Genomic DNA, 13017 nt, shown 5'->3' on the forward strand with positions numbered 1-13017 from the left:
ATGATAATGCGCCATGTCATAAAGCTGGAATCATCACAGACTGGTTTCTTGAACATGACAATGAGTTCGCTGTACTCAGAACCTGGACACAGCTCTTGCTTTGGTCATAGAGAGATTGGATGGCACTGAGAAGGGACCCCCTCACCCCATACTCCTGCAGCACCTCCCACACTTTCTCCCAGGGGACCCGGTCATACGCCTTCTCCAGATCCACAAAACACATTTAGACTGGTTGGGCATACTCCCAGGCCCCCTCCAGGGTCCTTGTGAGAGTAAATGTAAATGTGCTGTATTTATATAGCGCTTTTCCAGTCTTAACAACTGCTCAAAGCACTTTTACATCTACAGGAGACATTCACCATTCACACACATCCATACACTGTGGCCGGGGCTGCCGTACAAGGTGCCACCTGCTCATCACATAAACATTCACACACATTCACACTCCGATGCGCAGCACCGGGGGTAACTCGGGGTTCAGTGTCTTGCCCAAGGACACTTCGACAATGACTGCAGGGGCGGGGATCGAACAACCAACCTTCCAATTGGCAGGCAACCACTCTACCACTGAGCCACAGCCGCCTATGCGAGTAATCCATTGTTCCACGGCCAGGACGGAATCTGCATTGTTCCTCTTCAATCCGAGGTTCTACTATGGGCCAAACCCTCCTTTCCAGCACCTTGGAGTAGACATTTTACCAGCGAGGCTGAGAAGTGTGATACCCCTGTAATTGGCACACACCCTCTGGTCCCCCTTTTTGAAGGGGGACCACACCGGTGGTCAGGGAAGCCGTCCGAAGAAGGAGTCTTTCCGGGATATGTTATCCCGTCCGACTCCGGAGGCGGTTGCAGGGTACCAACGAGCCCAAAGGGCTGCAGCCTCTGCCGTAACAGAGGCAAAGCAGCGGGTTTGGGAGAAGTTCGGAGAAGACACGGCGAAGGACTTTCGGTCGGCACCAAGGTGCTTCTGAAAAACCGTTCGCCACCTCAGGAGGGGGAAGCGAGGAATTATCCGAGCTGTATACAGTAAGGACGGGACGTTGTTGACCTCAACTTGGGAGGTAATAGAGCGGTGGAAGGAGCACTTTGAGGAACTCCTAAATCCAGCTGACACACCCTCTGTGTTAGAGGCAGAGCTGGAGGATGATGGGGGATTGTCATCGATTGATGAGATCTGTCCAGAAATGCTACTTTGCTGTGTCAGAGTTAATTTCAGAACAACTTTACATCAGTTTGGATGGAATGATTTGATGAAAGACTCATTAAAATGCTTGGTTAATTCAGAGTCAAACTCAAGTAGATTAACACAGTAGGCTATTACAAGCCTTTGTAGTAGCAAGCGAAGAAACGTGATAACTATCATCAAGTATCAAGGTGGTGGTTCATAAACTAAGCCAAGGTAACTTGTTTTAGATTAGCTCAAAACAAAGTTGTACCCTGTTGCTGACATAGTGGATGAATACGTGACTGGAAGCCACTTTACATAGAGCTATGATAGCTCACTGTGTAGAGCTGCAGACTTTGCTCTTAAATCTTATTTTTGCCACAAAATCAAAAACAGCTCGACCTGAACTTGAATGATTCTATTGTTTTTAGAGCTCATTTTTTGTAGGTGGCTGTGATGTGGTGCTTACTTAGACAAACATTTTCGCTGCAGTAGATATGGGAAACGAATTGAAATCGACAGGAATGGTCTGGTGACAGAGGCAGACCACAACGGCAGCTGTTAGGTAAACATAACATGTGGAAACCAGTTGGTGTAAAAACCAGTAGAAACATAACACCGGTCACCTTTTTAATGAAAACAAAAATCTAATGTTTTTAAACCTAACGTTAGACCACAGCCTTTCACGGCTAAAGTGAGGAAGGAGTTGGGTGACGGTTAGCCCAAATTTAGCATCAGTAGCGTCAGCTCTGTGCATCTCGGTCTAGGAGCTGAAGCAGATATACTTTGAATGCAAGGGACGGCATGCCGCTCCGCTTTGTTGACATGCCAATTTTCAGGTCAAAACCAGTCACCAACCCAATGCTGTAATAAGTGTCATTAATACACAATGTACATGAGAACTCAATGCAACAATTTTTTTCTCTCAACAGGTAAGAGAACAGTACAGCAGTGTGTTGTGATATCAGTGACTGGTATCATTAGTCTCGTACAGGCAGGTAGAAATCTTTGTAACAGTACTATAATATTGCTGCTTTTATTTTCCCCTGTTCTTTATTGTGCAATGTAATATAGAATTGCAAATACACTTGGCATTCAATTTGAGATAGTTATTCTAACAAATTATGTCTGTTATTTTACAGAGTGACCTTGTTCTCAGTGGGAACCAATACATTGGACAACTGAGGTCAAGGGAGGAAGAGAGATGGCCCTGATGATGGCCAAGGGTGGTGTCATCGGGACCAAGCTGAGGCCCTTCAGGGATAGACTGAGCTGGGTAGTCTCATTTAAAATAGTCATGCAGGGTGAAAGCCTCTCTCATGCTTTCTTCTCTCGTATACCTACACACCAGGGGATCTTTAAAAAAATGTCTAAAATCCACAAATAGATACAGTGGGGTTCGAAAGCTTGGGCACCCCAGGTAAAAAAAATTGTATTAAACGTGAATAAAGAAGCCAAGAAAAGATGGAAATATCTCCAAAAGACATCAAATGTCGAATTAGACATTTGTATAACATGTCACAAAAAGTTAGATTTTATTTTCATCATTTACACTTTCAAAATAACAGAAAACAAAAAATTGGCTAATGCAAACGTTTGGGCACCCTCCAGAGTTAATACATTGTACTGCCCCATTTGGCAAGTATCACAGGTTGGAAACGCTTCTTGTAGCCAGCCAAGAGTCTTTCTAATCTTGTTTGAGGTATTTTTGCCCATTCTTACTTGCAAAATTCTTTGAGATTTATGGGTTGTCTGTTATGCACTGCTCTTTTAAAGTCTATTCATAGATTTTCAATTATGTTGAGGTCGGGAGATCGTGAAGGCCATGGTAAAACCTTCAGTTTACGCCTCTTGATGTAATCCACCGTGGATTTTGAGGTGTGTTTAGGATCATGATCCATTTGTAGAAGCCATCCTCTCTTTAACTTCAGCTTTTTAACAGATGGCATCAAGTTAGTGTCCAAAATTTGCTGGAATTTTGTTGAATCCATTTTTCCTTCTACTCGTGAAATGTTCCCTGTGCCACTGGCTGCAATACAACCCTAAAGCATGATTGATCCACCCCCATGCCTAACAGTTGAACAGTGTTCCTTTCATTAAATATTGTGCCCTTACTTGTCCAAGGGTGTACCTTTGCTCATTGCGACCTAACGTTCTATTTTAACCTCATTGGTCCACAGAACTTGTTTCCACAATGCATCAGGCTTGTCTATATGTTCATTTGCAAACTTTTAATGCTGATTTTTGGGGTGAGAACGTAGAAGAGGTTTTTGTCTGATGACTCTTCCATGAAGACCATGTTTGTACGAGTATCTCTTTATAGTGGAATGGTGTAGCACAACTCCAGTGTCTACCAGGTCTTTCTGGATGGATCGAGCAGTCAAACCTGCGTTTTGACTTGTTTTTCTCACAATCTTGCAAGCTGTTCTGTCTGATATTTTTCTTGGTCTTCCAGATCTTGCTTTAACTACAACTGTTCCTGATGAAGGTCATTTATTAATTGCATTCCAAACAGAGGGTATTGGCTTCTGAAAACGCTTTACTATCTTCTTATAGCCTTCTCCTACTTTGTGAGTGTCAACTAATTTCAGTTTCAGTTTTCTAGACAACTGCTTAGAAGTAGCCATAGTGCTGATTGTTGGGGCAAGGTCAGATGAGTCTGAGCATTAAAAACCTTAAGATTGACATCACCTGGTCAGACGATGATTGAAAACAATCCATGACACTGTCAGGGCTCAGCTTTCCAAAGGGGGGTTGGTGCATGCTACCAGCTCTGCAGGGTGCCCAAGCTTTTGTAGACGCTATTTTTTTTATTTCTGTTATTTTGAAAATGTAAATGATAGAAATAAAATCTAACTTTTTGTGACATATTATATGAATGTGTAATCTGTCATTTGGTGCCTTTTGAAGAGTTTTCATCTTTTCTTAGCTTCTTTATGCAAATTTTTACAGCTTTTTTAATTGGGGTGCCCAAAATTTTGAACCCCACTACAGTAAGTGAATGCGTGTGTTGTTGACAGGTCATAAAACCTTTTAGGATTGCGATTTAAACTCTTAAATTTTACTTTTTTAAATCTGCACACACAAGCTGCATGCAGGTATAGATGCAGGACAACTCCTCCTGCTTGTAATGCACACAGTATAGACACATTATCAATCTGTTCACAGAACCAAAGCATTGAGATGAGACGTGAAACTGTCATCTGCAGTCTTAGCCTGTACCTTTGCAAGAAAGAAGAAGAGCTATTTGAAGATCGCCTGATAAAGCATGATTTTCTCTTTGTGTTATAGAAATCATTTTTAAGTGCAAAAAGTGAAAAAGTAAGACACAAACATGAAGATTTTCCACTCAGCAATGGTCCAAATTATGTTTAGTCACTTAACGTAGTCAGGATATCACAAAGTCATAGGGTTTCCTGACATTTTAAAGGTACAGAGGCACTCCATGAATATGTATTTTAATTGGCCTGTCGCAATAACAAATTTTGCTGGACAATAAATTGTCCCAGAAATTATGATGAACGATTATACTGTAGATCTGAGTCCATTTTCATCTAATATAATGGCATAATAATGCAGTTACACCTTTTCAAATATCAATAAACTTTTATTTTTAGAGAATATTTAACACTGGAACTAGAAGACATTTTAAAAATCCACAATATGTCTTCAAACCCTTTTTAGTATGTTTTCACAGTTTGCAAAATTGTGTGATAGACTATAGACTGTACTACATTTTAAAAATTATTTGTTAAACACTAAATAATCTAGTAGTGTGTAGAGGCCGACATGATGAACACACACGCACACATTAGCCACCACATTACTTATGTTTACAGATCGTTTACCGTACTCTAAGTGTAAGTGGCGCTTTTTGGCAGCCAGCCTTTAAAAAGAAAGCACAATGAAATTATATAACTGAGTAACACGGCAAATGTTGCTTATACTTATTTTTTTATGCCGCCTTAGCCGCAAAGTGTTGCGAGAAACCCTAATTAATTCATTTGACAGGCCTAGGTTCGAACAACATTCCTTATATGGGGACAATCTGTGAATTTCAGCTGTCTTGTGCAGATTTTAACAATTGTTTTTGTACTTATTTTGAGTCACTGTAAAAGACATACTGAATTTAACATACTGTCAGTTATGTTTCTTAGTTTTAAGCAAGCATGTTTGTTGTGCACTGATAATGAATATCTTTTGTATTTAGTTCTCAAAAGAAATGTGTTCTTTCTTATGAATTGTAGAAGGAGGACAATCGCAGTGATGCCACTGAAAATATCCTATATACTGGTCGTCCATGGTGCTGATCGCGAGGATCCAGTCGATGTGTCCATCCTTTTGGAAGGCAGGGAGATGTTTCCAGGATGTGGCAGTACTACTAAAGCTTGCACACTGCTGATGGGTATTATTTAAATACCCTGTAGGCATACCCTACAACACTGCGCGACACCTTTGAGGTGTTCCAGAAACTTTTCATGGACCCGGATGGTGTGAAGATATCCCCAAAATTGCAATCTTCAAAGTTGAAGTTGATCACCTAAATGCTCTCAACATGGCACATGCTCTTTAATCGAGGCTGTTGGTACACCCCAACAATTGTAACAAAAACTTATGAGATTAAATTAAAAGATAGATTTGGCTCTAATGGACCCAACGCCCATGTGGAGAAGCGGCTGTCCGAATGGATATTTTACTGTCAAATACACAGCCTTGAAGCTGACTTTAGTTTGGATTTCTCAAAAGACTGTTTAGTATGGTTAAAGTACAATTACTTGTTAGATATCTTGTTGCATTGGTTGTTGACTATGTATATTGCTGGTGGAAGATAATATATATACATACACAGTATATACACTTAATGTGTTCACAAATGTTACGTTTAGAGTTAAGTACATTTTACTTGATACTGGCAAGTAAGTTTTTCTTGATATCACAGCAGTACAATGTACTTAGAAAAAGGTAGTGCAAATTGTTACAATGATTTTATCAAGTAAATCCTACAAGTTGTTTTTATTCAGTGTAGGTGTATCATGTGGATGTGTAAATGTGATGCTGTGCACAACAAGAAACAGAAGGTCTTTCTTTCAATAAGAAAATGTTAATGGAGAAAACTTTCCCTGCCTCACAATAGAAATGCCTGCATGGCATCTGTGGGAGGTTGATGACATTTTATGATAAATACTAGTGACTCAACAAACTTTCATACACCTCTGCTCTGTTTAAGACAAAGTCAGACTGGAATTTTCAATTGCTCATCAATGTATCAGTGTGTCAGCATACAACAGGCAGACTCAAATGCACAACTTAGGATTTACGAGAAACAGGTAAGTACAACTTATTGTTCAAAGAAAAAGCAGGCAACAGTACAAAATCAGCAGGCAAAATCGTTTCCAGGCTTAAAGTAAAACAGTCAAGGAAACACTCGGGAATAGCAAACTGCTGGAGAGTGCGACACACAGGGAGTAACAATCTGGCACAGGTAAGCGAATGTGGTGAGTACTTGTACTAGGGGAGCCGGTGATGATGATTACACACAGATGAAACACATAAGGAGCAGGAGGGTAATCACACAGGCGGGAAAGTAGACAAAGGCAGGCAGACAAGTGAAGTAAACAGTAGATTTCAAAGTAACACAGTAAGTCCATAAAAAAAAAAAACAGAAAACTTGAAGCCAACTTAAACAGAAACTAGACACAAGGACAAAACCATGACACATAGACATTTCAGCTACACCAGGTAATCACCACCACTACTACACCAGGCCTCTTTTTCAAACTACAAAAATTAACTAATATTTGTTTGAGACTTCCCATGTCGATATGTTGCTTTGTTCTTTACAATGGTGTTGTGAGCAGCATTGGGCAGTAAAGCATTACTTTATAACAAATGCCAGTACTGGAATGACTCATTCTGTGAGCGCAGTAAGGGATTTGAAATGAAATGACTTGATTTCAGTTTCTAGTCCCAGTAACGCTCAGTTACTTAAACTATTTTAGGGTCAACTTGTTTGCCATTTTATGGTTTATATCAATTTGGTTTGCGTGTGTTCCATGAACTACTCGATAACCTGTTAACTTGGTGGGGCTGCAACCAAAAGAGGAGTAACGTGACTCTAAAAGTGTTGTGTCTTTTTACTTTGCTAGCGTAATCCACTGGTAGCAGTATCTCAGGGTTATATTTTACACCTATAGTTAATTTTTCCCTTGGTTGGGTATCGTTACACTCAGAAAGATCCCGACAGTTATGGTCGGGGTCCAGGGGCCTGTTGCACGAAACCAGGATAAGGGATTAAGCCTGGATATTCAAGTTATCCTGGATGAATTTGGCTTCGACTTGGTTGCACGAAACCAGGATGAATTAAACCCAGCCAAGTAACCATGGAGATTGATTCTTTGCAGCTAGCCTGGTCCAGAGCAGGCTAACAGTCAGGCTAAGATTAATCCTGGAGTAGAATGTGTTAAATCAGCTGCCACTCTGATCTGACATAAACGTGTTTAAATTATTCCGTTGTCTTCAGCATTTGTTCTGCTTTAGTTTTATTAACATGCATTATTTGTCACTATTCTTGTCATGAGTTTGATTTAAACCCCTATTATAGCAGTTGTTTAGATGGTTAGAAACGGTTGCAATGGCACCCAGATGCGGAGTGGCAATCGGGAGAGTCAGGACTTTTCCCGGTGGGCCAGTAGTGTTTTTAGGGTGCCTGGTATGCGGCTACTGCCCGCGGCTGCTGCCTGCCGACAGACCTGTGCGTTGCGACAGTGTCTACTACTCTTTGTGTAAAAGGAGAGATGAGCAGAGCGGCGTCTGTGGTCTGTGCAGCTTCAGGTTTATCCAGGATGCTCCTGAGATTAAGTGGGAAAATGCAGCAACATTCCCAGATGATACGAATGGCATGCTGGTCAGAGACCAACACATTCATGATTTCATTTGCTTGTTGCTCGTCCTCTAATAAAGGGTAGTTTGTGTCAATCCTTAATATGTAGGCCTAATGTTTTTTTATTGTAGCTTACTTTGGTTTCATAACCTTCTTAATTATTCTCCCATCCCTGGACCAATAACGTGGCCTATATATACGTATATAGTGCAGTTTACATTCATCACACCGGGAACACTTGACAGAAGAGAAGAAACATTAATATTGTTTTACATATATGCTCACAGCGTGTATTAAAGTCACTTCTTTTTCTAGTTTTTATCTATTTCTGAGTGTTCTGTATGAACATAAATTGTACAAAGATTTTTAGAATTAGAAATAGCTTATAGAGATTTGTGCATATGGTTGTAAAACATGTTCTCACGTTGTGAATAAGGGTTTGGAATTGAGCCTAGAGTCATTAGGGTACATTTCCCAGGAACATTAATTCCCACTGCTCACTTTTAAGGCAAAGTAGGCTATTTATATTAAGCTTTACATGGTAGGCTAGGCCTACTCAAAAGACACTCCAAGGTAAAACCTGCACATTTATCACTTAAAAACAGAAACATAAAACTATCATTTTTAAAACAATTAAAACAAAGTGTAGCCTACAGCTTTGTAAAAAAATGTGGAGTGACTAGTAGGCTAAGAAGATATTTTTACATCCTTACACATTCACTTGGTCCGCTGTAGTCTGTTGGGCTTTTTCAACGTTTGATAACAAAAATGTTTCCCTTTCTGCATATTATGATCTTCCCCTCGTTGTTACTTTTCATTAGAAGCTGCTGCTCATTGGGTGAAACACATGCCACATTCCATTTCTACATCAGTAAATCAGATTGATACCGTGGTCTACAGTGGGGCTTGAATGTTTGGGCACCCCAGGTAAATTTTTGTTATTGACAAATTAATGTGCATAAAGAAGCCAAGAAAAGATGGAAACATTTCCAAAAGGCATCAAATGACAGATTTGTATAATATGTCACAAAAAGTTAGAATTTATTTCCATCATTTACACTTTAAAAATAACAAAACAAAAAAATGGCGTCTGCAAAAGTTTGGGCACCTTCCAGAGTTTCTAAAATGCAGACTCTTTGGAAAGCTGAAACCTGACAGTGTCATGGAGTGTTCTCAATCATCGTCTGGAAAGACCAGGTGATGTCAATCTTAAGGTTTTAAATGCCCAGACTCATCTGACCTTCCCCCAACAATCAGCACCATGGCTTCTTCTAAAAACTGAAAATGAAAATAGTTGACGCTCACAAACCAGGAGAAGGCTCTAAGAAGATAACAAAGCGTTTTCCGATGCCAATGTCCTCTGTTCGGAATGTGATTAAGAAATGGCAGTCATCAGGAACAATGGAAGTTAAAGCAACATCTGGAAGCCCAAGAAAAATATCAAACAGAACAGCTCGCAGGATTGTGAGAAAAGCAAGTCAAAACCCACGTTTGACTTCACAATCCATTCCGGAAAGACCTGGCAGACACTGGAGTTGTGCTACACCATTCTACTACAAAGAGATACAAATATGGTCTTCATGGAAGAGTCATCAGAAGAAAACCTCTTTTGTCCACACCACAAAGATCAGCATTTGAAGTTTGCAAATTAACATATAGACAAGGCTAATGCATTGTAGAAAAAAGTTCTGTGGACTGATGAGGTTAAAATATAACTTTTTGGCCGCAATGAGCAAAGGTACGTTTTGAGAAGAAAGGGCACAGAATTTAATGAAAGAAACTCTGTCCAACTGTTAAGCATGGGGTTGGATCAATCATGCTTCGGGGTTATATTACAGCCAGTGGCACAGGGAACAATTTAGAAGTAGAAGGAAAAATGCATTCAATAAAATGTCAGCAAATTTTGGACGCTATCTTGATGCCATCTGTGAAAAAGTTAAAGAGAGGATGGCTTCTACAAATAATGATAATGATCCTAAACCATCCATCCATCCATCCATCTTCATCCGTTTATCCGGTATCGGGTCACGGGGGCAGCCGCTCCAGTAAGGGGCCCCAAACTTCCCTTTCCCGAACCACATCAACCAGCTCCGACTGGGGGATCCCGAAGCATTCCCAGGCCAGGTTGGAGATATAATCTCTCCATCTAGTCCTGGGTTTTCCCCGAGGCCTCCTCCCTGCTGGACGTGCCTGGAACACCTCCCTAGGGAGGCGCCCAAGACGCATCCTTACCAGATGCCAGAACCACCTCAACTGGCTCCTTTCGACGCGAAGGCGCAGCGGCTCTACTCCGAGCTCCTCTTGGATGACTGACCTTCTCACCCTATCTCTAAGGGAGACGCCAGCCACCCTCCTGAGGAAACCCATTTCGGCCGCTTGTACCCTGGATCTCATTCTTTCGGTCATGACCCAGCCTTCATGACCATAGGTGAGGGTAGGAACGAAAATCGAGAATCATCGAGAGCTTTGCCTTCTGGCTCAGCTCCCTTTTCATCACAACGGTGCGATAAACAGAATGTAATACCGCACCCGCTGCTCCAATTCTCCAACCAATCTCACGCTCTATAGTCCCCTCACTCGCAAACAAGACCCCAAGGTACTTAAAGTCCTTCACTTGGGGTAAGGACTCACTCCCTACCTGAAGAAAGCACTCCATCGGTTTCCTGCTGAGAACCATGGCCTCAGATTTAGAGGTGCTGATCCTCATCCCAGCCGCTTCACACTCGGCTGCGAACCGATCCGTTGAGTGCTGAAGGTCACAGACCAATGAGGCGATCAGGACCACATCATCTGCAAAAAGCAGCGATGAGATCCTGAGCCCACCGAACTGCAACCCCTCCCCGCCCCGACAGGGAAATTGACGACAATCCCCCATCAGCCTCCAGCTCTGCCTCTACCACGGAGGGTGTCAGCTGGATTTAGTAGTTCCTCAAAGTGCTCCTTCCACCGCTCTATTACCTCCCCAGTTGAGGTCAACAAAGTCCCACCCTTACTGTAAACAGCTTGGATGATTCCTCGCTTCCCCGTCCTGAGGTGGCGAACGGTTTTCTAGAAGCACCTTGGTGCCGACCGAAATTCCTTCTCCATGTCTTCTCCAAACTTCTCACACACCCGCTGCTTTGCCTCTGTCACGGCAGAGGCTGCCGCCCTTCGGGCCCGTTGGTACCTTGCAACTGCCTCCAGTGTCCTCCGGGATAACATATCCCGGAAGGACTACTTCTTCAGTCGGACGGCTTCCCTGACCCCCGGTGTCCACCAGGTTGTTTGTGGGTTACCGACCCTTGAGGCACCTAAGACCACAGCTCGCCGCCGCAGCTTCAGCAATGGAAACTTTGAACATTGTCCACTCAGGTTCAATGCCCCCAGCCTCCACAGGGATGCCCGAAAAGCTCCGCCGGAGGTGTGAATTGAAAGTCCGTCGGACAGGGGCCTCCTCCAGACGCTCCCAATTTACCCGCACTACGCGTTTGGGCTTGCCAGGTCTGTTCAGAGTCCTCCCCCACCCCCTGACCCAACTCACCACCAGATGGTGATCAGTTGACAGCTCTGCCCCTCTCTTCACCCAAGTGTCCAAAACATACGGCCTCAGATCAGATGAAACAATATAAAACCAATCATTGACCTTTGGCCTAGAGTGCTCTGGTACCACGTACACTTATTAGTATCCCTATGTTTGAACATGGTGTTTGTGATGGACAATCCATGACTAGCACAGAAGTCCAACAACAGACAACCACTCTGGTTTAGATCAGGGAGGCCGTTCTTCCCAATCAGGCCTCTCCTAAACGCACCTCAAAATCCACAATGGAATACATCAAGAGGTTAAACTGAAGTTTTGCCATGGCCTTCACAGTCTCCTGACCTCAACATAATTGAAAATCTCTGAATAGACCTTAAAAGAGAAGTGCGTGACAGACAGCCTAGAAATGTAAGAAGAACTGCCAAAAGAACTGGAAGAATTTTGGAAGGAAGAATGGGCAAAGATACCTCAAACAAGAATTTAAAGACTTTGGCTGGCTACGAGAAACATTTCCAAGCTGTGATACTTGCCAAAGGGGGCAGTACAAGGTATAATCTCTGCAGGGTGGCCAAATTTTTTGCAGACGCCATTTTTTTGTTTTGTTATTTTGAAAGCGTGAACGTGCACTTATCCCAGCTATCTACACCTGGCTTGACATAGCTTCACCTTGTCATCCTACCTCTGCAAACGTGCAATCCATTAAGCCTTAATGAGCGGATCACACTAAGTCAAGCTGCGCGTTTCACTTATCTTAGATATCTGTATTCTACTTTTGTGCAACAGGTCAGTTTTCTGTTCGTGTCTCCTCGGCTCATTCTCCCGGTTCTCCCACATTCCACCTCCCGTGTCTCCACCTTGGCTCCCCGTCTCCAGATATCTTCACGTCCCAAGTTTCCCCCCAGCCTCCAGTCCTCTGCTTCCCTGTTTCTGGCGCACATTATCCCACTCCGTAATCTGTTTTCCGTAATAAATCCTGTTATTGAGCTGTGCATTTGAGTCCTTCTGTGCAACCATAACACACGCGTACCAAAATGTGTTACTACAATCATACAAGAACGTTCACTCTGCTTATTGGTCAGTAAGTAAATACAGGAAGAAGGTTCTATGTTCTGGACTAGTGCACACATTGTTATGCGAGCGACCATACTATGCCTGCTCTTCTCACCAAGACTTTGCTTTGCTTCCCAGTATCTGTCTCTAACTCTAACTTAAAGAGCTCATAGTACCTTACAATCCTGCTAGAGCACTACGCTCCCAGAATGCAGGATTACTGGTGGTTCCTAGAGTCTCTAAAAGTAGAACGGGAGCCAGAGCTTTCAGCAATTAGGCTCCTTTCCTTTGGAACCAGGTTCCAGTCTGGGTTCGGGAGGCAGTCACCGTCTCCACATTTAAGAGTAGGCTTAAGACTTTCCTTTTTGATAAAGCTTATAGTTAGGGCATAGAATTGAATAT

This window comes from Etheostoma cragini, chromosome 2 (genome assembly GCF_013103735.1).
Source record: "Etheostoma cragini isolate CJK2018 chromosome 2, CSU_Ecrag_1.0, whole genome shotgun sequence".
NCBI classification, from domain to species: domain Eukaryota; kingdom Metazoa; phylum Chordata; class Actinopteri; order Perciformes; family Percidae; genus Etheostoma; species Etheostoma cragini.